General features: G+C 36.0%; 1 long non-coding RNA gene and 1 pseudogene across 2 annotated transcripts in view; one reads left to right on the top strand and one right to left on the bottom strand.

Annotated features, from left to right (window-relative positions):
* The window catches only part of LOC128579619 (uncharacterized), a 44345-nt gene extending 25802 nt beyond the window's left edge, over positions 1-18543 (top strand). The window contains exons 3-6 of one of the 2 annotated variants that reach the window (XR_008378223.1): positions 1197-1250; positions 1867-1935; positions 3398-3463; positions 18460-18543. This is a non-coding gene — a long non-coding RNA (uncharacterized LOC128579619). The remainder of the gene's footprint in view (positions 1-1196; positions 1251-1866; positions 1936-3397; positions 3464-18459) is intronic. The other variant, XR_008378224.1, reaches the window with a different exon arrangement.
* Positions 12346-14006, bottom strand: LOC128579618 (methionine aminopeptidase 2-like; annotated as a pseudogene).
* Positions 18544-21999: the final 3456 nt, after the last annotated feature.

The following is a 21999-nucleotide window of genomic DNA, read 5'->3' as shown; positions in this document are numbered from 1 at the left end:
CAGTCCGAAGGTGCTCAGGGTGAACAATACAGGTTGGTTGAAAAGGTCGACGCAGGATGAAATGACAGACTGCCACACACCACGAGTGATGAAGAAAGCAACTGTACTTTACTAAATTTTAAGATTGGTATTTATACATTTTTGACAAAGCATTACAAATTACAAAAGGTATTTTTACAACTTGCTGATCCTTACAAGTTATTATCTAACTTTGTAGACGTGAGTATTCAACTGTTCTTCTTCCACAATGTCCTGTCCGCAAGGGGTCTTGCCCGCAAGGGGGAACAAAGGTTGTTAGTTATCAGTAGTTAGTCTTTCACTTCTCCTTATCTACTAAATGCTCTAAAAGTTTTTCTTTAAAATGTGAAGCTTCTCTTTTCTAATGATTTACTAACATTAATAATAATAACATAAATTATTTGTTTTTATTATGATTAAAAGTTTATATAAGTGAATTACATAAATGATTAGAGTACTAAGAAATATATAAAATGTAGAAACATAAAAGTATGTGGAAAGTTTTTGAGTCGTGGGTGGCTGTGGGTGGTAAAAGCACATATCTAGATGGAACATCTTGTTTGCTGTTCCTACATTGTCTCAATTCACTGACATTTATGGCAGGGACGTGCTGTTGCACCGTCCCCCTTGGAGACACTGAGTCTCCATAGATATTCTTACTATGTTTAATTTTGGATCAGTAAGTCATTATGTTTATTCTTGGTTCCTTAAAACAATCAGGTAACAATCAGGCATACAACTCAACAAACAGGTTTCAGGGTAAAGGTTTCTTAGGCTTTTATGCCGCACCTCGTGAGTCATTACGTTCATCAAAAAGTATGCTAGGCAACTTTTGCACTGCTGTCGCATACCAGGGGGACTGGGGGTATCGCTCCGGGGAGCACAGACCACCTACCCATGCGTTTTACAACGCGGACAGCGCCACCTCACCACGGCTAGATGCCGGGGGTGCGGCAGTTAGGTTGATTGATCAAAGATAAAATGTGTAATATAAACAAATGACTATAGGAAAATGCACTTACGTTGCTTTGATGTTTGGTTTCTCTCACTGCATTCAGATTCCCATCCCCCACAAATATTTCCCCTAGCAGTTCCAACTATCTTTATATACTTTGAATTCTTTTAAGACAATTTTAAAAAATATTTTATCCAGCATTTTTTTTTTTTATTGTTTCCAGTGGGAGAGTTGATCCAGAAACATAGCTTCTCATTACAATCTACCTCACTTTAATGTAAGTATACATTTGGTTAATCAAGTTTGTGCTATTTATATAAGCCTTGGTGGGAAAAGACTTCATAAGAATATGTATTGAAATCCTACAATGAACAGCTTGCTCGTTAGGGCTACATATAAGGCATAGAGATATAGTCAAGATATAGTCTTTGCCTTATAAAATCTCTGCCAAAAAATAGGGTGAGATGAAATATGAAACATAGTAGAGTTTTTCTTTCTTTCTTTCTTTCTTTTTTTTTTTAGTGAGCGCTCACATGTGAAAGATTTGAACTGGGACTTAGAGGATGGTTATAATTTCAATACATAAACATTTGTGGGCAAGGAATACAGGGCAAATTAAAAACATGAACAATGGCATAAGACGAAGAACCAGCAGAGTCTGTCCACTAAAAAAGAGAAAAGAATCCAGTAGAAACTCTGTAAGATGACCACCAAGGGACTATAACAAACTGGTCAACATATTAAGGTGGTCAATATAAGGGACTAGACCTACCAAACTGATACGTATATATGTTGCATGCCTAGTCTATGAAAATTAGGTCAACTTGAGGTGGTCAGTGTAGGGACTTGGTCAACTATGGAGTTTCCACTTATTTTGTGTCATTGGAAGACAGGATAAGTGAAAAGGATTGAGAAGAGTGCTGTAGATTGTGATTTGCTACCTGGGACAATTCTGTGATAAGGTATGTCAGTATTCTCCAGATAACTTCTTCTTAGAATAATCTATCATGACTATTCTTTTAATAAACATGTATTGAACAGCTGTACAAGCCAGTGTTATGAGTCTTAAAAGAGCCAGACCTACAAGATGGATCAGAGCAAGAGAGGAAACTGGTTAATTTCAGATCATAAAAGCTTCATCTCATTTAGCATAGGAGCAAAAACTTTTGCCTGAAAAACACCTAGATTATTATTTGTTTCATCTGGTAGTAGAGAAACACTAGAGGAACAGGAGTTGTCAGTTTAATTTATCTTCTCAGTCCTTGTATAATACACCTTGTATCTTTCAGATACACTTACCTATTTTAGTATCAGTGAAGCATTTCAATTGGCCCCAACACTTCTGATTCAACTTACCTTCTCAGTATTTTATATACTTCATGATTTTAGAACTTCTGCTTGATACGCAAGGGAGGCAACTGTAATGTGCATGGTATATGGAAAAGTTGTGTTCCTGGTTTAACAAAATCTATTGATGAAATGCCTCATGGAGAAGAAGCTCTGTAATTTATAGCATCCATTCATTTATTTATTCTAACAACAATTAACTCCTACCAGGTGTGATATAATGCTTTTTCCCCCTAGAGGCAATAAAGATTCCAGATGAATGACAAAGGATTCCTGTTCTCAAAATGCTTATAATATGGTAAAGGAGACAGAATTTTATATATATGTGTATAATTATATATGTATGTATATGTGTGTGTATATATGTTATATACATATGTATGTATATGTTATGTACCTATGTATATGTATATGTGTATATATATGTAGGTATTTTTTTATAATAAGCCATGACAAAAGTGATACAAAATTTCAGACAATATTTCATAAAACCATAGATTTAGCTATAGGTAGTCCTAATAATGGTTAGTCTATGTATCTTTCCATTTGTTCAAATATTATATCAAATATTACTGACATCTTCTATGTTTAAGTTACTATGCCAGATGTTCTGAAAGATACAAAAATGAATCAGAATGAAGCCCTATCCTTGACAGTCTAGAAACAAATAGAAAGTATGCTCATAAACTGAATAATTCTAGTGAAAAAATGAACATTGTAGTTGTTGTAAAATGGCATGAACAGAGGCATGTGTTAGTTTTATGGTAACTGAGATGGGAGTGATTGCTTCCATCTGGAAAGGTTTTTAATTATATTCATAGAGAGAATGACATTTTAGGATGACTAGGATTTTGATGCAGTGATAGGAGAAAAAAGCTTTATGTAAAAATAAGTATTAGTAAACAGGGAAAATTATGTCCTTAATTTATGTTTACTTTACAGATATGTACCAATCTCTCGCCTTCCCCTCATTGCACTGTGTGCTAGTTACTGCTCTTGAAAACATTTTAGTAGAGCTTCTCTGATGTCTGGAGTGAATATTCCCCAGTATAGACTACTTTGTTTATCTTTTGCTAGATGCCTGGGAACAGTGTCAGTGAGCGATATCTTCAAAACAAAGTTGAGCAACAGCACTGTAGAACAGTAAGTAGTCTAATTTTGCTAGAAAGTTTGTGTGGGACTGGTTTATGAAGAACCTTGATTGAGAGAAGAGATGATTGAATTCTCTAAGAAATATAGAGCTTTTTGTAGCTAATATGAAATCTCCTCATGTTAGGAGTGACTCAGTTTTCAGGGACATGTTTGGGAAATTAAGGTGTATTTTTTTCTATTTTTAATAAGAAACACATATAGAACTTGTTACATTATCTGAGAGGCATGTTCTAAAATTTTATGCAGATTGACAAAAGCAATAAGGCCTGAGCTCTTATTGATAAAGAAAAGGGCAAAATGGCTAAGTTTATCATAATTTTGGTTTAATGCATTTAGTAAATCACAAAGTATCTTTTCACTGACAAAATATTTTTATTGTCTTATATGTCTTTGACCTTCATGGTCATTTCTAAAAAAGTTCTAGGCCATAGAGAATAAGCAGGGCAATTCATGCAAGGAGAATTGAAAATATCCGGTCCCAAGAACACAGGTATGTCACCTGTAAAGCAAACCTGAAAGCAGTTTTCTGTGACTCCAGAATATTTTTTCAGGGTTACACCCCACTATTACAGAATAAATCCATCTTGTAAAGTCTTTGCAGTTTGAGAATTTTTTCTTGTATCCACTGCCACCATCCATGGGACGAACTCAGTCTCATTGTTAGGTGGATGAGATCCACTGTTTCCACTATGTTCAATATTGCTCAGAAAACTTAGTATCACTTTTGACATACACTCAAAAGCATTAAACATGTTTTAGGGAATATTTTTTCTCTAAAATTATGTGGTTATAAAGTCAGTATATTAAAAAATTGTTTTTCATTTTACATTGCATTAATATGTACTTTTTACCAAAGGAAACAGCTGGCAAAGTTTCTTCTTTTTAAATTGCATATGTATGGAGTATAATGGGATGCTTTGATAAATGTATATATTGAGGAATAATTAAATCAAGGTAATTAACATATCCACCATTAACTTACCATTTTTTTGTGATGAGAACATTTAAAAATCTATTCTCTTAGCAAGTTTCAAGTATATGATATACTATTTTTAAGTATAGTTAGCACACTGTGTGATAGATCTCCAGAACTTAATTCCTCTTATTTAATTGAAATTTTGTACACTTTGATCAAAATTTTCTCACACCCTTCCATCCCCAGATGCTAGAAACCACAATTTCACTCTCTACTCCTTCTATGAATTTGACTTTTTATGCTTCAGACTATACTATAAATCTATAGTGATCAAAGCAGCATGGTACTGGCACAAAAAATAGAGAGGTAGATGTATGAAAAAGAATTGAGAACCAAAAGATGAACCCAGACACTTATTGTCATTTGATCTTTGATAAGCCTATCAAAAATATAATTTGGGGGAAAGATTTCCTATTTAACAAATGGTGCTGGGTAAATTGGCTGGCGACTTGTAGAACACTGAAACTGGACCCACACCTTTCACCTCTAACAAAAACTGACTCTCACTGGATAAAAGACTTTAACTTAAGACATGAAACTATAAAGATTCTCGGAGTGAGTGCAGGGGAAACACTTCAAGAAATTGGCCTGGGAGAATACTTTATGAAGAAAACCCCTGGGGCAACTGAAGCAACACCAAAAAATACACCACTGGGATCTGATCAAACTAAAAAAGCTTCTGCACTGCCAAGAACACGGTAACTAAAGCAAACAGACAGCCCTCAGAATGGGAAAAGATATTTTCAGGTTACGTTTCTGACAAAGATTTAATAACCAGAATCCCCAGAGAATTCAAACTTATTAATAAGAAAAGAACAAATGATCCCATTTCATTGTGGACAAGAGACTTAAATAGAAGCTTCTCTGAAGAAGACAGGCACATGGTCTACAGACACATGAAAAAATGCTACTCATCTTTAATCATCAGAGAAAAGCAAATCAAAACAACTTTGAGACATCATCTAAGTCCAGTAAGAGTAGCCCACATAACAACATCCCAAAATTACAGATATTGGTGTGGATTTGGAGAAAAGGGAATACTTCTTCACTGCTGGTGGAATGAAACCTAATACGTTCCTTTCAGAAGAAGTTTGGAGAACACTCAAGGATCTAAAAGTAGACCTGCCATTTGATCCCACAATTCCTTTATTAGGATATATTCCTCTATATATCCAAAAGACCAAAAATCACTTTGCAACAAAGATATTTGCACCAAATTATTCATTGCAGCTCAATTCATAATTGCCAAGTCATGGAAGAGGCCCAAGTACCCATTAACCCATGAATGGATTAATAAATTGTGGTATATGTATACCATGGAATACTATGCAGCCTTAAAAAAGGATGGAGACTTTACCTCTTTTATGTTTACATGTATGGAGCTGGAACATATCTTTCTTAGTGAAGTATCTCAAGAATAGAAGAAAAGGTATCCAATGTACTCAGTACCTTTATTAAACCAATTTATAATTAGTCACACTTCCTTATGAAAGATAAATCACAACTATAGCCCTGGATGAAAGAGGGAAGAGGAAAAAGATGGGAGGAGATGGGAGAGGTTTGATAGAGGGTGGGTAAATGGGGGGAACACACCTATGAAGTGTATCGCAAGGGAATAAGTCAAATCTATCAAGTATAGAACACAAATGTCTTAACACAATAATTAAGTAAATGAGGTGAAAGCTATATTAATTAGTTTGATGTAAACATTCCAAATTATATAAAAAATGAACACATTGTACCCCAGAAATGCATAAATGTTTTCATGATGTATGTGTATATGTCTTAATAAAAAGAAAAATAAAGAAAGAAAAGAATTTCACTTTTTTAAAATTTTATTTCTAATGACAGAAAACTTTGCGAAGGCTGTGAATAAACGGTTAACTTGTTCAAACCACTCATTCAGCCATAACCTCAAAAGCAAAAAAGGTGTAGTATAAAAAGCCTCATTAAAATAATCTGTTTGCTTTTTTAATATTGTTTACTTCCCGTGTGAATAATGAACATAAGCATTAATTAAATAATGCAATGCATACAATACTCATCCACTGTAGTATAACTTTAACAACAAAACAAACTTATATATGGAAGTAAAATGATGTGATTTAGCAAAAAGATGAAAATAGTTTCAATCAGAAAACTATTCATGAATTATTGAGTATTCTTCCGTGCAAAATGAATATAGAATGATTTTATCTTTGTAGAGTGAGTACTGAGCCTTATTCAGACCCCCGCTCAAGGATCTCATGAAAAATGGAGAGGCAAACAAGAGAGCTACCAAGTTTAGCCTAATGAAGGCATTTAAAATCTCTGTTTATATTTTAATTTTTATAATGGTAGTCCTCTTGCAAAGTGAGCATGGTTATCTTTGGTGCAGCTTATTAGTATAGCCATATGTATTGCATCATCATATGGCCTCATCAAACATTTAATAATTAGGAAAACAGGTTACAGTCCAAAATCTAGAGAGTAGTGGATAGAGATGGAAATAAAGAAAGAAACAAAAGAAATTAAATTCTAGTGTTTTATTAATGTAAGCTTTGGAAAGAAAAAAAAGGAGATCAAGTGATCAATATTACTATAAATGAAGCCAGGTTCTCTAGTTATAATTTTCTCAAGATTTGGCCATTAACCATAATAAATTCTATATCTTATATAATTTTTAATAACCACAAAAATCCATGAAATTGATAGAATGCTTTATAAATGGATAATAGTTTACTGTCCCTCAATAAACCTCACCTTAGGCTCTCTCAGAAAACTATTTTAATTATAAAGCTTGCCTCTCTGTGGTTTATCATTTTGGTCAGTGTAATGCATCTGTTTTGGAGCTTACATTTTTCTAAGATAAAATAAACTTAATCCCAGAGTGTATTTCTTAATTTATGGACTATATGTACTTAGTCTTCCTTAAAAATTCCCTACTAAATTGAACTGCTCTGGGAAGCAGCATATCATATTAGGTAGGAACAGAGGCTTTCAAGTCAGACCACCTAGGCTAGGAATCCCAGGTTCACATATTTACAGCTGTAATCTTGGTTGTCTCATTTGCAATATGAGGGTTAAAAGAGTACCTATCTCCTCGAGCTACTTGTGAGAAAATTGGAGTAATGTGCCTAGCACCTAGAAAACACATTAAATCGTAATTATATTTATTATTGCAGTTATTACTACATGAAGCAATGGAGTGTGGTGGGTAAGAGCAGAGGCAGATGAGAGAAGGGGAAAGAGAACCTGGGAAAAAGCCTAATGACCTTTAAAAGGCTTAAGCTAAGAGGTGTCCTATTGTTTCTGCTCAGATGCCAGTGGTGGGACTAAGTAATTGGTCACATTTTGATGCAAAAGGAGATAGGGAAGAAATGGAATGTCCAGCTGGTTTGCTGCTTGCAGTGACAGCTCTAGACCCCTGAAGAGAGAGCACAGCACACATTTTGGTGGAGAACTATCCGTCTCTGCAACAAGAGCAAAACTAGCTGTCTCAACCCTATATATACATTTTTTTTTTTTTTGAAAACAATCACATAAACAAAGCTTTATGGGAGAGGTACTTGTACAAATCAAGGACACAGAGAATGAACTCAGAAAGAAATGAGGCTGGAAATGACAGGAAACAGTTCCTGGGATGTGTTTCCAGGACGGTGTCCACTCTGGCTGCTACTGTGCAGGGAGCCTCAGCAGACAGGTGCGCTGCTCAGCTGGAAAGGGAGCTGCAAAGGGACTGTGTAGGAAAAGCTTAAAACAATTTGTAGGCTGGGCGGCGCCTGTGGCTCAGTGAGTAGAGCGCCAGCCCCATATGCCAAGGGTGGCGGGTTCAAACCCGGCCCCGGCCAAACTGCAACAAAAAGATAAAATAGCCTGGCATTGTGGCGGGTGCCTGTAGTCCCAGCTACTCGGGAGGCTGAGGCAAGAGAATCGCGTAAGCCCAAGAGTTAGAGGTTGCTGTGAGCCGTGAGATGCCACGGCACTCTACCCGAGGGCGGTACAGTGAGACTCTGTCTCTACAAAAAAAAAAAAAAAAAAAAAATTTGTAGGAGGGAGGGAGCAGAAGGAGTGACAGAATTTATCTTCCACATTTCTTCCGATTTCTTCACCAACCAGAGTCTTCACTTGCCTGCTTCTTAAGGGCCCTGGCCTCACCCTCACCCAATGAGGGGCATCTGAGGTGGGTTCAGTGAACAACAGGAGAGACTCTGAGGAGGCACCTGAGACATCAGAAATATGCCCAAGATAGTCACCTTGAGGAAATAAATTAGCCTTTTTGTGTAATATAAATGTAAAACTGTATCAGCTTATAACAAAAATAGACTGAGTAGAAGCTATTATATTTATTATAACAAGATTTTAATTCAGAAATAAATGCTCATTTCTTGAAAAAGAGAGAATACTTTCTCTTCAAAAATAAACAAAAACACCCAACATTCTAGTACCCCAAATCACTAGCAAAGTTTTATTTTTCTGAAAATCTGGTTTGATTTGGGCATGTAATATACTGAGAAATTTCATTGAAGAAGCAGTTCCAGTTATTATTGACATCATTTATATTCATATACATAAAACCCACATCTTATAATCAAAGTATCATCTTCTATGGTGACAGGGGCCATACTTTAGACATTAATAAAATCAGGTATCCATTCAGCACTCTTTACTAAATCATTTGGCCCAAATGAGAATTTATAAGTGAGTTTTATCCTCCTCCATGAACAATTTTCCAGAATCAAAACCAGTTATGTGATAAAACTTAATCCCTCTAATCAGATTTTATATTTCACATGTAAGAATGATAAGGACCATTTGAGTCTATATTCTGGAATAGCAATTAATCCAAAATAAAAAGATGGCAGCTAATAACCTGTTGCATAAACTCTGAGCTTTGTCCATTATTTTAAGCCACATCTAGTAATAAGGGTGGAGGATGAAGGACCAGAGGATTGTTGCCTACATACATGCCCAGTCTTCATCGTGGAAACTACCACCAAGCAAAATCTGACCTTTGATATTTTATTAGTACACATTAAAAGACAATGGACCCCAAATATCCCATGAAAAATGGAAAACTTAATCTGAATCAGAGACAAAAAATATTAGAGAGAAAATACTCAATCAGTTATTATTGGGAAATGATGAAGATGGACTAAGAGAATAATAAACATCAGAAGTGGATAAGACCTAGCATCAATTTTTAATAACTTCATATCACTCCAACAAAGAGGCTTTTATATTGTCCAAAAAACAGTCACTCTTACATAATTCTATTTCAGTATTTTAAAAATCAGTCATTTCTATTTTAAGTTTACCCCCAGAAGAAATATATGTGCATTCTTCAATTTTTAAATTCATATTTAGTCAGTTTTTTAAAAGTTTATTTTTATAATGATGTACAATATGATCCATTGGCATCATGCAGTTTATTAACAGACTTTTTTCTTATGTTTTATAGCTGTAGAATCAGAAATACGTTTTCTATTAAAGGAGTCTTTAATTTCAGGCTTCTTGAATAAAATCTTGATCATCTTCCAAATAAATTCTACAACTTTTCTGAACTACTTATTCCAGTGCTTAACACTGAAATGCTGAAAATTTTCCCTTCTAATAATTCCTAGGCCTTTCTGCTGTAGCTTTGTGAATATGAACTACTGATCAGTACAATTTTTACACAGTCCTCTCTCTACTTGTCTCAATTTTCTCCTCTGAGGTTAAATGTATTTGTTGGTTTTAATCTTACTCAAATAAATTTACATTTATCTTTGATACTTATGAATCCACACCAAATCTTTATTTGCTTCAGTTCTTGCCTACAATCAGTGTAAATGGAAACATTGTGCTTTAACTTCCTATGCATTTCCCACTTTGTAAATCTCATTCTGAGATGTATTATTTGTTTTTGTTAACATATTGGACTAACCCAGATATTTTTCATTATAATTCTCCATGCAGTTCATCAATTGTTTCAATAGTATCTGTTGAACACTTACTGTGGGCCACTTGGCTAGATTTTGAAAAAATAAATGTAAGACGAACCCAGTTATCTGACTGCATAGCTGGAGGGAAGAGTCAGCCCCCCCAAATGGTTACAATTCACTCTGTGAATAACACAGAGGGTTGCAAACGAGTATGTTTTGAAGTAGGAGAAAGGGAAAGGAGTGACTTGCCCAACAATAAGGAGAACCTGTGGAGACCTTCTTGGAGTTGCATTGTGAAAATGAGCAGGCAAGCAGGCTGGGTTGAAGAGGGAGATAAATGTATTCTGGGTGAAAAGAATGAATGCATGTTCACATCCCAAAAGTATATAATTGTGGAAACGTGTTGTATTTGGTTGCTGCCATGGCTATAGCTAATGTGGACTAATGAGGAGAATAATTGGAAAAGGAATGAAAACAAGAAGGATGGGGAGGAGAGGATACAAAGCAGCCTGTATGTACCTCACTGATAGATTTGAACATTATCCTGTCAATAATATGCTTTCCAGGAAAATAATGTGAGGTTTGTAATTTAGGGGGGAAAAAAAGTCAAAAAAGTGAAGAATGAACTGAAAAGATTTTTATTGGTCACAAAGGCAAGAGCTAGAATAATTTAGGTGGGAGAAAATAAAAACTCAATTGAGGTTATGATCATGAGATAGAGAAGATGAAGCTAATTCTGGAATTGGGGCTGCTGTGCCTTTTGATTTTGGATGGCAAGAGAAAGGGCGAAGGGTTAAAAAATTTTCAGGTGAAATTATTAGTGATTATTTTTGAAGACAAGCCATAAAGAAAAGGGGCCAAGTCTGTGAACACAATGATTCCACTGAAGAGTCTGTGCTATCCTCTAGTGACGGCGTAGAAAAGGCCTGAGAGAGGGACGGAGGGAGGGGGGTGGGGCCTTGGTGTGTGCCACACTTTCTGGGGGCAAGACATGATTGCAAGAGGGACTTTACCTAACAAAATCAATCAGTGTAATCTGGCTTATTGTATCCTCAATGAATCCCCAACAATAAAAAAGAAAGAAAAAACAGTTCTGGCATGTGGAATAAGCTGTGGGCCAGAGTAACCCCCCGAGGAGTCAGCAAATGACAGGTGATGGTACAGGACTGGGAACATGACTGACACCCCCTGGAAGCAGTGAGCTGGGAGAGATAACAAGGGCCTAGAAGAATATGCCAGGGCTTACCAACAATTAGGAAGTGGGGAAAGGAAGAGAAGTCAGTGAAAGAAAAAAGAAGGAAGAGTATAAAAAGAGAAAGAATTTGGTCTCAAACTCATCAGCTCAGGTGATTCACCCGCCTCAGCCTCCCTGAGTGCTAGGATTACAGGCATGAGCCACCATGCCCTGCCCAAAGAGACATAAAAAGTGAAAGAATTTGGAAAGAAAATATGGTATTTTTACAGCTCAGGAACAAGAGGGTTTTAAGGAAAAAGGTCGACAGAAGCTAACGATACAGAGTTCAGAATACAGAGTTCAGGTAAGATGCTGATGGGAAAGAAGGGCACCAGATTGTTTTTTTGTTTGTTTGTTTGTTTGTTTTGTCAGATCTGAAAATGTCTTTATTTTTTTTAGAAAATGGATTCCAGGAAGGTTAAAAAGCAATACCAGAGAGTATCGATGCAGAATTGGATGTAGTCATTCAAAGCATTCAAGTAAGAATATGGCAATATAAACATCCAAAAAGCATCCCTTAGATGTTCAAAACAAAATGTTTAAGTCATTCCTAACTAATTTAAGCTTTATAGCATTTCCTAGACAGGAGAAACTAAAACAGTTAACATTTGAAAAGTCCTGAAAGCTTTTTCCTTGGTTAATTAGACCGTTTGCCTTTGATCAAATTCCTTCTTTTTTAACATGAATAAAATGTATTACAAAGGTCCACGGTTAAAACAGACAACATGTTGCAAATTAATTCTAGTATAATGTATTCCAACAAAGCTTAGAAAATAAAGATGTTGAGGTGGCTTTGGACTAAGTTTAATAGTCATCTCCTCTGCTGACAACTTCTTTGCATGTTGGACGCAACGGTATGGTATGTTCAAACTGTGCTGTACATGATCCTTTAATGTCACATAATGGTGGATATGGATCTACAATGCCCGAGTCACACAGATTCTTCAGAGCCATTAAATATTTACTTTCTCCTAAGCGATCAAGCCATCTGCGGCAGAAGGCAAGGGTGCCGAAGCCTTATCGGCACATGTCCAACATCAAAATTTTTCACGTAATGTGAACATTCCATGTCATCATGAACAACACCTTTTCCTGTACTACCAAAGGGTTCATATTGCATACACTTTTCCTTCTTCCATTCTTGTTGCCTCTCCTTTCACCATGGGCACTGTTTTCCCAGCATGTATTCTATACTGCCCAATTGAATGTCCATTCAGATTACGGATTGGTTTCACTTGTTATGTCTTCCCATCTATTTCAACTTCATAGGATTCCATAACTTCTTAGATGGCCTCCCCAACGTCTATGATGTTCACATAGACGAACATCAATTCCAGCACACTTTATTGCAGTATTACTAGCATCCTTTACAGTTTTTAATAATGTATCATATTTGGGATTAAAAGTGACAGTAAAAGCACAGTCAATAATCCTACCACTTATGCATGTTCCAAAATCTATCTTACAGATGTCATTATACTGTAATACTGTTGTGTCACCAGCATTGGGAGTATAATGGGCAGCACAATTATTGAGAGAACACCCAGTAGGAAATGCCAGGCCTGCATTTAATCCATTCTCTTTTATCAATTTGCGTAAACAGTCTTCTAACTTTTCACAGATTTCTATCATTGTCATCCCAGGCTGGATCCAACTCATAACATATTTTCTAACTTGTCGATGTGCTTCTGCAGCTTCTCGAAAATCATTCCAAATCTCTTCACTGGCCTGATCTAAGGCTTTCTTTTCTTCACTTGTAGTTCTCCAAGCAGCTGTTTGCCCATCTTGTGTGGGTGGATATTCTCACTCTTGTCCTTTGGGAAATACACCATTGGGATACAGGTCACATATTGGAACTGAGGGTCTGTTTGAACTTTTGATCTCTCCTTCCTTCCTTCCTTCCTTCCTTCCTTCCTTCCTTCCTTCCTTTCTTTTCTTTTCTTTTCTTTTCTTTTCTTTTCTTTTCTTTTCTTTTCTTTTCTTTTCTTTTCTTTTCTTTTCTTTTCTTCTTCTTCTTCTTCTTCTTCTTCTTCTTCTTCTTCTTCTTCTTCTTCTTCTTCTTCTTCTTCTTCTTCTTCTTCTTCCTCCTCCTCCTCCTCCTCCTCCTTCTTCTTCTTCTTTCTTCTTCTTTCCAGTTGCTCCATCCCCATCACCATCTCCATCTTCATCATCATCATCTCTTTCTTTTTTTCTTCCAATGCTTGTTTTTCCAATTTCTTGCTACCTCATCCACTGAGGCTCCTGATTCTTTATCAGGTTCTTGTTGCCCTACTGCAGCAGCCCCTTTACTCTTCTTCTTCTTCCATCTTTTTTTCTTGGCTGCTTCTTCAGCCATAGAGGCAGCTTCCTCCTCCCTGTCATCTGCATCCAAGTCACCATTCAGGTGGCTCCCGAGGCCGCTGCCTCCTCCACACCCGCCATGTTGCCTGAGAGAGTGTGAGGGAATGAGAGCGGCACCAGATTGTGTTGATCTGAATGGTCAAGACCTTTTAGAAAAGTCAGATGTCAGTGGTTAGGAGAGAATGGAACATGATCAGACAGAATGTGAATGCAAAACAAGGAAGAATCTGGCAATAATGAAAGGGAAATAGGTAAGACCAAGAAAAAGTCAGGTTGTGGAGCTGATGCTTGCTTTTCCTTTTTTTTTTTTTTTTTGGTACAAAGAATTGAATTGAGCATAGTTACAAGCTAAATGATATAATCCATTTGAGAGTAGGAGAAAGGGACAGCTCAGAAAATAAGACACAAGATTGGATAAAATTAGGAACTAGAGAGGTATAAGCTTTGAGCTCCCTTTGGGGCAAGACAGGGCATGCCTTGTGGGTCATTTATGGACCATGTGGCACTGATGGGCCAGGTAATGTTGATACTGGTAGCAGCAACTTGTCATATCCAGGCAAGCAAGTTCATTAGGTAAGAGTCACAGATCCAGGCCTGGAATTTGGAAGCCAGAGGGAAAGTGAGAAATGTTGACACTTATAGAGAAAAAGTAAAATATGTGAATACTTGTTCTTGGACCTAAAAAAGGCATTGATTTTTAGGTAAATAAACTAGTAGGAGGAAGATAGAGGTATGGTGGGGAGGCCATGTATTCTGTTGTGATCAAGGACTTGGAACTTGGAGTCAGATAAAAGTGAGTTCATATCTCAGGTGGGGCACATCCTGAGTGTGTGATCTTACATAAGGCACCTGGTCACTACCTGTTTGAGATTGTTCATGTGTAAGTTGAAGGCAATAGTAATATTTTTATCAGATTGTTTTAAGGGATAAATGAGATATCAATATAAAGTGTTCATAGAGCAAGATAGGAAGCTGTCATTAAAGTTTATATATTTTTTTATTTTAATTATACAAACTAAATATGAAAAGTGTGAAAATTTGCGAAGTTTCCAGCACAAAAACTCCATGATGCCTGTGAAGTAGGAGTAAATCACTGGATGGGGCAGACTAATGAGGCCCAAAGCTTTGGAAAAGAGGTGTCATGAGGAAGAAGAGAAAGGGACCAGAAACACATCAAAAGTTTACCCAGCAAAGTCGAAGACCCAGCCGAAGGAGGTCTTGTTAGTCCAGTATTCGGTGGTATGAGAAAGATCACAGAGGGACAAGCAGATGAGAAGGGTATCAGTGGAGGGAGTTGCTGACTGTTGAATCAGGGACCACTGCTGGTCACAAAAGAAGTGAACTCAAGAGGGGCTTGAGAGGCTGGGAGACTGCACAAAAGTGGACGATTTCAATAACTTCAGAATCACACATGACAACAGAGTGGCAGTGAGGAAGGCTCTGGAAGTGGGATTTTGGAGTGAGAAGCAGCACAAAGACTTCTGAAGTGGAGAGGAAGTGAAGGGATGAGATCAGGAGGAATGGAAGAGACAGGGCGATGTGGAGAAAGTGCTCAGGTGGATGATGCCATGAGATTATTGAGAGAGTTCCGAGGGCAAGAAACCTGAGCCAGCTGCCATGTGATTTAGTCCATGATGCTGACAAGAACATTTTCGAGATTGACATCACTAGAGTATGATAAGACTGTGGAAAGCTTAGAATGCTTTTTACCCACAGGTTTCCTCTGTATCCTATGGAGTCTATAGGTAATATTACAGATACTGAGGCTAATATGGGATCCATAAAGAAGAGCCAATATTTTCCTTTAACCTGGAGGCCCAGTGCCCAGCAAAGTGACTCCCACATTGATACACAGCAGGTGTACAATAATTGCTCAGTGAATGATCCGTGACATCCCACATTCTATCTAAATATGAGTCCATTAAACCGTTAGTCACTTCTAAATCACAAACCAAAGACTTCATACCCATTGGGAAAAAAATACAAATCTTAATTTTTGTAAAATTGGAATTTTAAGATACCCAAGTCTCCCTTCCAAATCACAAATGATAGTTGCATTTTGGTATTTTTCCTTCATTCATTAATTCAGCAAATACTCATTGAACAACAACTATGGGCCAGGCAATCTTCCACACATTGGGAAAAACAGTGGAGGGAAAGGCAAACAAGGCCCAAGCTCAGGGAGCTTAATTCAAATGGAGCGGGGGTAGGACACAGACGGTCAGCATATAAAAATATATATGTTAATTTCTGTCGGGAGGAGGGCTGCAGCGAAATTAAAATAAGTAGTGAGCCAGAGAGTAACCAGGAGCACTGAAGCACAACTCTTTTATACAAGACAATCAGAAAACACCTCTAACAAGGTGACATTTAACTGGGACCTAATGGATAAGAGGGAACTGGCCATGTGAAGATCAGGAAATATTCTAGGCAAAAAGGTAGGGCAAAGGACCTACTGCGAGATCAAGTTTAACAGAAAAGGACAAAAGCAAGATCACTATGCCTGTCCTAGAGTCTAGTGTGCAAGCCATAACTTTCCCCAAATTCATACATGTTTAAGCATGAGTCTGAGCACAGCGTATAGGCAAATTTCAAGCCCTGCGTAGTGGTGAAGAATAGGCTCTGAGCGACACTGCCGGCATCTAAATCCTGGCCCCTCAATTTCTAGCTCTGTTATCTTGAGGAAATTTAACGAATCATTTGACACACTTTCTTACCTGAAATATGGTAATAATAAGAATACCTACTTCATAAAGCTGCTGTAAGATTTAAATGAATTATTAATAATAGTTGTAAAGAACTTAAGGAAGGGTTTGACACATAAAAAGTGCTTGTTATATAAAATATATATATAATACTACATATAAGACTGTATTATATAGAAAAGATAATCCCTTTGTTATTATTAGTGATTATTTTTGTTGGTTCTGAGTATCACCTAATTTAATTAACTCTATAGGAAGGATGTCGTTTTTAATTTTCCTGCATCACAAATCACCTAACAATGAACACCATAATCATACTTTGAGATTTTCCACAATAGTAATCGCCTGGCTGGCAAAGTGTGGGTAAATCATTAAACACTTTCATGGATCAAAATATGAGGTATTTAAAGGTGATGGCAAATCTTGAGGAATTTCTTATGAAGTCACTATTAAATAAAAAAGGGAAAGGCAGGTATATTATAACTTTTATCCTGTCAACTGAATTTATCCTGCAGGAAACTTATGCTTGGCTTGTACAATGTTTTGAACAAAAATTATACAGTCGTCCCCCCCCAAAAGCCCTCACAACTTATTTTTTAAAATTCCAGAGATGTGGCTTCAGACAAATAGTATTTCTATTAAGCTCATAGAATTAGACAAAATAGTTATGAGGCAACATATGTGACAGATAATATCTTTCAATATTTTTACCATTATATTATTATTTTATGTATTATGCTCACGTTCATGTTGAAAACATTGCCCAAAAAACTATTATAGGCTATGTATATTAAAACTGATAAAGTAATGGTTTTTCTTTAATAAATTTTAGTTACTAAAAATGTTTAATAATTGGAGTTATGAAAATTTAAAATTATATGTGTGACTCACTTGTATCAAATGAAAATAAGAAGCAGCAAATATAAATGATATTCCTATAAATTTATTATTATGAATTATCAAAATAAAAACAAATTTTAACTAACATCTACACTGTAATTGGGTAATGATAAAGAAACTATACATTATAATCTATTTCGTATGTATTACATTTATTAAATAAAATTATACATATACTTACATGTATAATCTTAATATCTAAATTGTGAATTTCCAGAAGGCATAGTTGGTACAATAAATACAGTATTTACTGAGTTTGTTAATATAGGAAACACAAACCTAAAAGGAGTCTTTGAGATTAATTAATCTGCCTGCTCACTTCTCAGATGATGTATGTAACAAGGCTCTAAATAACGTTTCTAAAGTCACAAAACTAAAAATTAACAATTTTTCGCATTATAGTATGATTTATTAATTTTTCTTTTCCTTTAAAGTGTAATAATTTGTGACTTACAATGGTTTTATGTTATCAATTGAATAGCAATATTCCACATTATTGAGTAGCAGATTTTAAACTTTTTTAAATAATTACTAAAAACACTATTTCAAAATGTCAACATTTTAAATATTATTTTTTTATATTATCTATAATGAGTGATATAATTTAAAAAATAGACTTCTAATTTTATATGGTAAAAATTATAAAGTCTCAGGCAGCGCCTGTGGCTCAAAGGAGTAGGGCGCCGGCCCCATATACCAGAGGTGGTGGGTTCAAACCCAGCCCTGGCCACAAAAACGGCAAAAAAAAAAAAAAAAAAAAAAATTATAAAGTCTCAAATGAAAAATTCCTTCAAATTAGGTTTCCAGGAGATTGGAGCAAGGCTTTATATTATAACTATGTATAGCTACTAACTCAATAAAACCTATTTTCTTTGAAATGTATCTACAATGTTATATGCTTTTTAATCTTATTTCATTTTGGTTTACAGAAAACTGGGCACAAAGCAGAAAGTGTGGATTTGTATGGGGCACATATAGAATGGGCCAAGGAAAAATCAAGCAGAAAGAATGTCTTTCAGGTAAGAATGCTACATATATTCAGTTTATTCCTATTTCCTCTAAATCAGAGCTTTCTTGAGTAATCAAAGTAAGATTACCTTCTTGTGATGTGTTCATGTGCAAGAACTAGTTTTCTGAAGGTTATTACGAAAAATTGACTTGTCGAATCTTGTGTTTGGTTTGTTGTTTTCCCCTGATGATTAGTTGCTATCTGAACACAAAATATCTGTCGTGCATGAATTAGTTTTACACACAGATCATTGAATTTTGTGCTATCTTTTATGGTTTGGGGTTTAATTGTGTTGGAGTTTGAAATTGAGAAGTAGTATTTGAGTCTTTTGTACAGGCCAAGTGGCTAATCTGAATATTAAGACTAATAGTCATAGCAGGCATTATAAAATGGTTAAGAAGACATATTTGGTAGAAATGAAGGGGTGTCTATGACTATGGCAGGTGTTGGGGAGATGTAGTTTTTGAGTATATTTATTAGGTGTGTCTGGTGAGTGTTGTACGTTTTTGTATATGGTTTATGAAAGGTGCAAGATGTGTAATAGTGTAGGGACCTCAAGTGTTAAATAAAATTTGATATATTTATTATTAGGTGAATTAAATAACTTTATACATTTTTATCTTGATGGAAGGGTAGAATGTCTATCTTTTGAGTCATTGTTACAGTCTCAGTTAATTAAGAAGATAGAGGGATGTATTGTTCTAACTGGAGTTTGCTGTCCTTTTCTCTCTGTTGTGGTCCACGAATCCCAGTCATTGACTGTCTTAAACATTTCTTGATGAAAAGGGGGCAGTGTGAATAGTGGGCTCTGGAATTAGTTCTGTGAGGGCAGAAGTGGATATTTGTTTAGAGCAGTGTTTTTCAACCTTCTTTATCTCGTGGTGCACATGAATCTATATTTAAACTTTTGTGGCACACGTAAATTATGTTGATCAAAAAAAGAGTAAAAAAAAATTGTGCTTTGAACTTCTTTTGAAAATAATGAAATTTAAAAACTATCATGGCACACCTAAGATCCAGATCCTCTCACGGCACACCTGTGTGCCATGGTCAACAGGTTGACAATCACTGGTCTAGTGGTTGTTTTTATATAGGCATGTGTTTTGTTTTTGTAAATGCAGATATCTTGTGGTGACTAGTATTTGTAAGTGGATAGTCTCTAAAGTGTAGATTGTGGTTGAAAGGGACAGTGAACTGGTCCCCTCTTTAAAAAGTTTGACGATCCCTGAAACAGAAATCATTTTACCACAAAGATATTTGCACCAGAATGTTTATTCCAGCCCAATTCTTAATTGCCAAGTGATGAAAGCAACCCAAATGCTCATCAACCCACATGTGGATGAACAAATTGTGGTATATTTATACTATGGAATACTATTCATCCATAAAAAGATGGAGAGTTTACATTTTTTGTTTACCTGGATGGAAGTGTAACACATTCGTCTTAGTAAAGTATCTCCAGAATGGAAAAAAATGTGTCCAGTGTACTCAGTACTATTATGAAACCAATGTATAAACACTTACAGACTCATATGTGTGATAAAAGACAAATATAGTCTAGTGAAGGGGAGGAGAGAGGAGGGATAAGGGAGGGGAAGGAGGGAGGGCAATTGGCCAGAGGAGGGAGGGCATTTGGTGGGATCTCACCTAATGTGCACAATGCAAGGGTATATTTCAAATTAACTAAGAGTGTATTTTAAATGTCTTAACTCCCCCCCAACAAATAAATAAACAAACAAACAAACAAACAAAAAAACAAGTAAATGAGGTAATGGTGATCTTAATCAGTTTAATTTAAGCATTCCACATTGTATATCAAATCATGACATAAATGTATAGTTATGATTTTAATTAAAATTAATAAAAAGAGGGTGGTGCCTGTACCTCAAAGGGGTAGGGCACCGGCCCCATATGCCCAAGGTGGTGGGTTCAAACCCAGCCCCGGCCAAAAACTGCAAAAAAAAAAAAATTTATTCAATGAACTGTGAATGAACACAAGTTAACCATACATAGATCAATATTCTCTCTACGTCCCACTATTTCATTTGGATGCTTGAAATGCAATTCTGATGTCTTTGGACATGACTTACTTGCAAACTGCCTAAATGAAGCAGAAATCATTGGTTTTGTTTTTGTCTCAGTGTGTCTATTTATTGTTTGTAAAAATTACGTTAAATTTTTCACTTTTTGCAAGTGTTAATAAGTAATATCTTATCAGTGTCCAGGTCTTACACAACTTTTTTCAAACTTCATCCTACGTATTTAGTATTTTTGATGGTATTGTACATGGAATTACAGTATTAACAGACTTTTCCTTTTGGAACAGTTTGATATTTACAGAGCAGTTCAGCAGATAATGTAGAGTTTTCAAATACCCCCTGCACAGATGTCATGTAATCCTTACATTAACAACTTTTATGGTACATTTGTTTTAATTAACAAACCAATATTGATAACATCATTAAGTATCCATTTGTGGGAGGAAGATCACAGATAGAAAGTGCCACTTTCATCACATTGTATCAGGATACATACTGTCAACATGATCTATGACTCTTGACATGGACCTTGCTCATCTGGCTGCCATAGTGTTTGTGTGATTTCTCCAATGTCAAGCTATTCTTTGTTCCCTCTTCCATCATGTGCTCATTGGAAGGAAGTCAGTATGTCAAGCCCACACTTATGAAATGGGGCGTTGTGGTCCCGAGTATTAGGGTACAATATCTACACCATTTATTGAAAATGAAAGATTTCTCTCTTCTCCCCCACTTATTAATTTATCTATGTAGTAAATATCTATGGACTCAAAGATTTTTAGCTTATGTTATGAGTTATAATTCTATACTCCATTTTTGTTGCTTAAGTCGTTAAAGCTTTTGCCCTTGAGAGCTTCTTCTACTGGTTTTGTTTGTACTGTCGTGTTGAAATACGATACTGATGGATGGTGTTGTGGTTTGGGGTTTTGCTTTGTTTTGTTTTTAAGCACTTTTGAGTAATGTTAATCAAGGCTGAATAAAATAGTTTGCGATTTAGAACTTTTTCATTTTTTATTTATTTGCATTCTTCAAGTTTAGAACAGCAGAAACCCATTTGGAATAAGTAAAACAAAGTACTTCAGTGGCTCAGGGGAAACAAAGTCCACCGGTCAATCAGGCATAGCTAGATCAAGGTAAACCATGTAAGAACCCAATCTCTATTCTCTCCTCCACCCCAATCTCTTTGATTTATGTTCTGTTGTATTGACTTCTCTTTGGCCAGTTTCCCTCCAGGGATGGCTCCACTGCATATTTAAAGCCTTACAGTTGTAATGTCATCAAGTAATGGAAGGATTTTACTTTCAACATGTGCATAGAAGTCTCCAAATTGAAACTTTGCCCTGTCTTGGGCACATGTACGCTCTTGAACCAGATGCTGTTGTGGAGGGATTGAATTCTCAGATCAGCCAGGTCCAGTCACCAGC

Source organism: Nycticebus coucang, unplaced genomic scaffold, assembly GCF_027406575.1.
Source record: "Nycticebus coucang isolate mNycCou1 unplaced genomic scaffold, mNycCou1.pri scaffold_88, whole genome shotgun sequence".
NCBI lineage: Eukaryota > Metazoa > Chordata > Mammalia > Primates > Lorisidae > Nycticebus > Nycticebus coucang.
The sequence above is the reverse complement of the archived record's forward strand: the minus strand, read 5'-3'. Positions and strand labels throughout refer to the sequence as shown.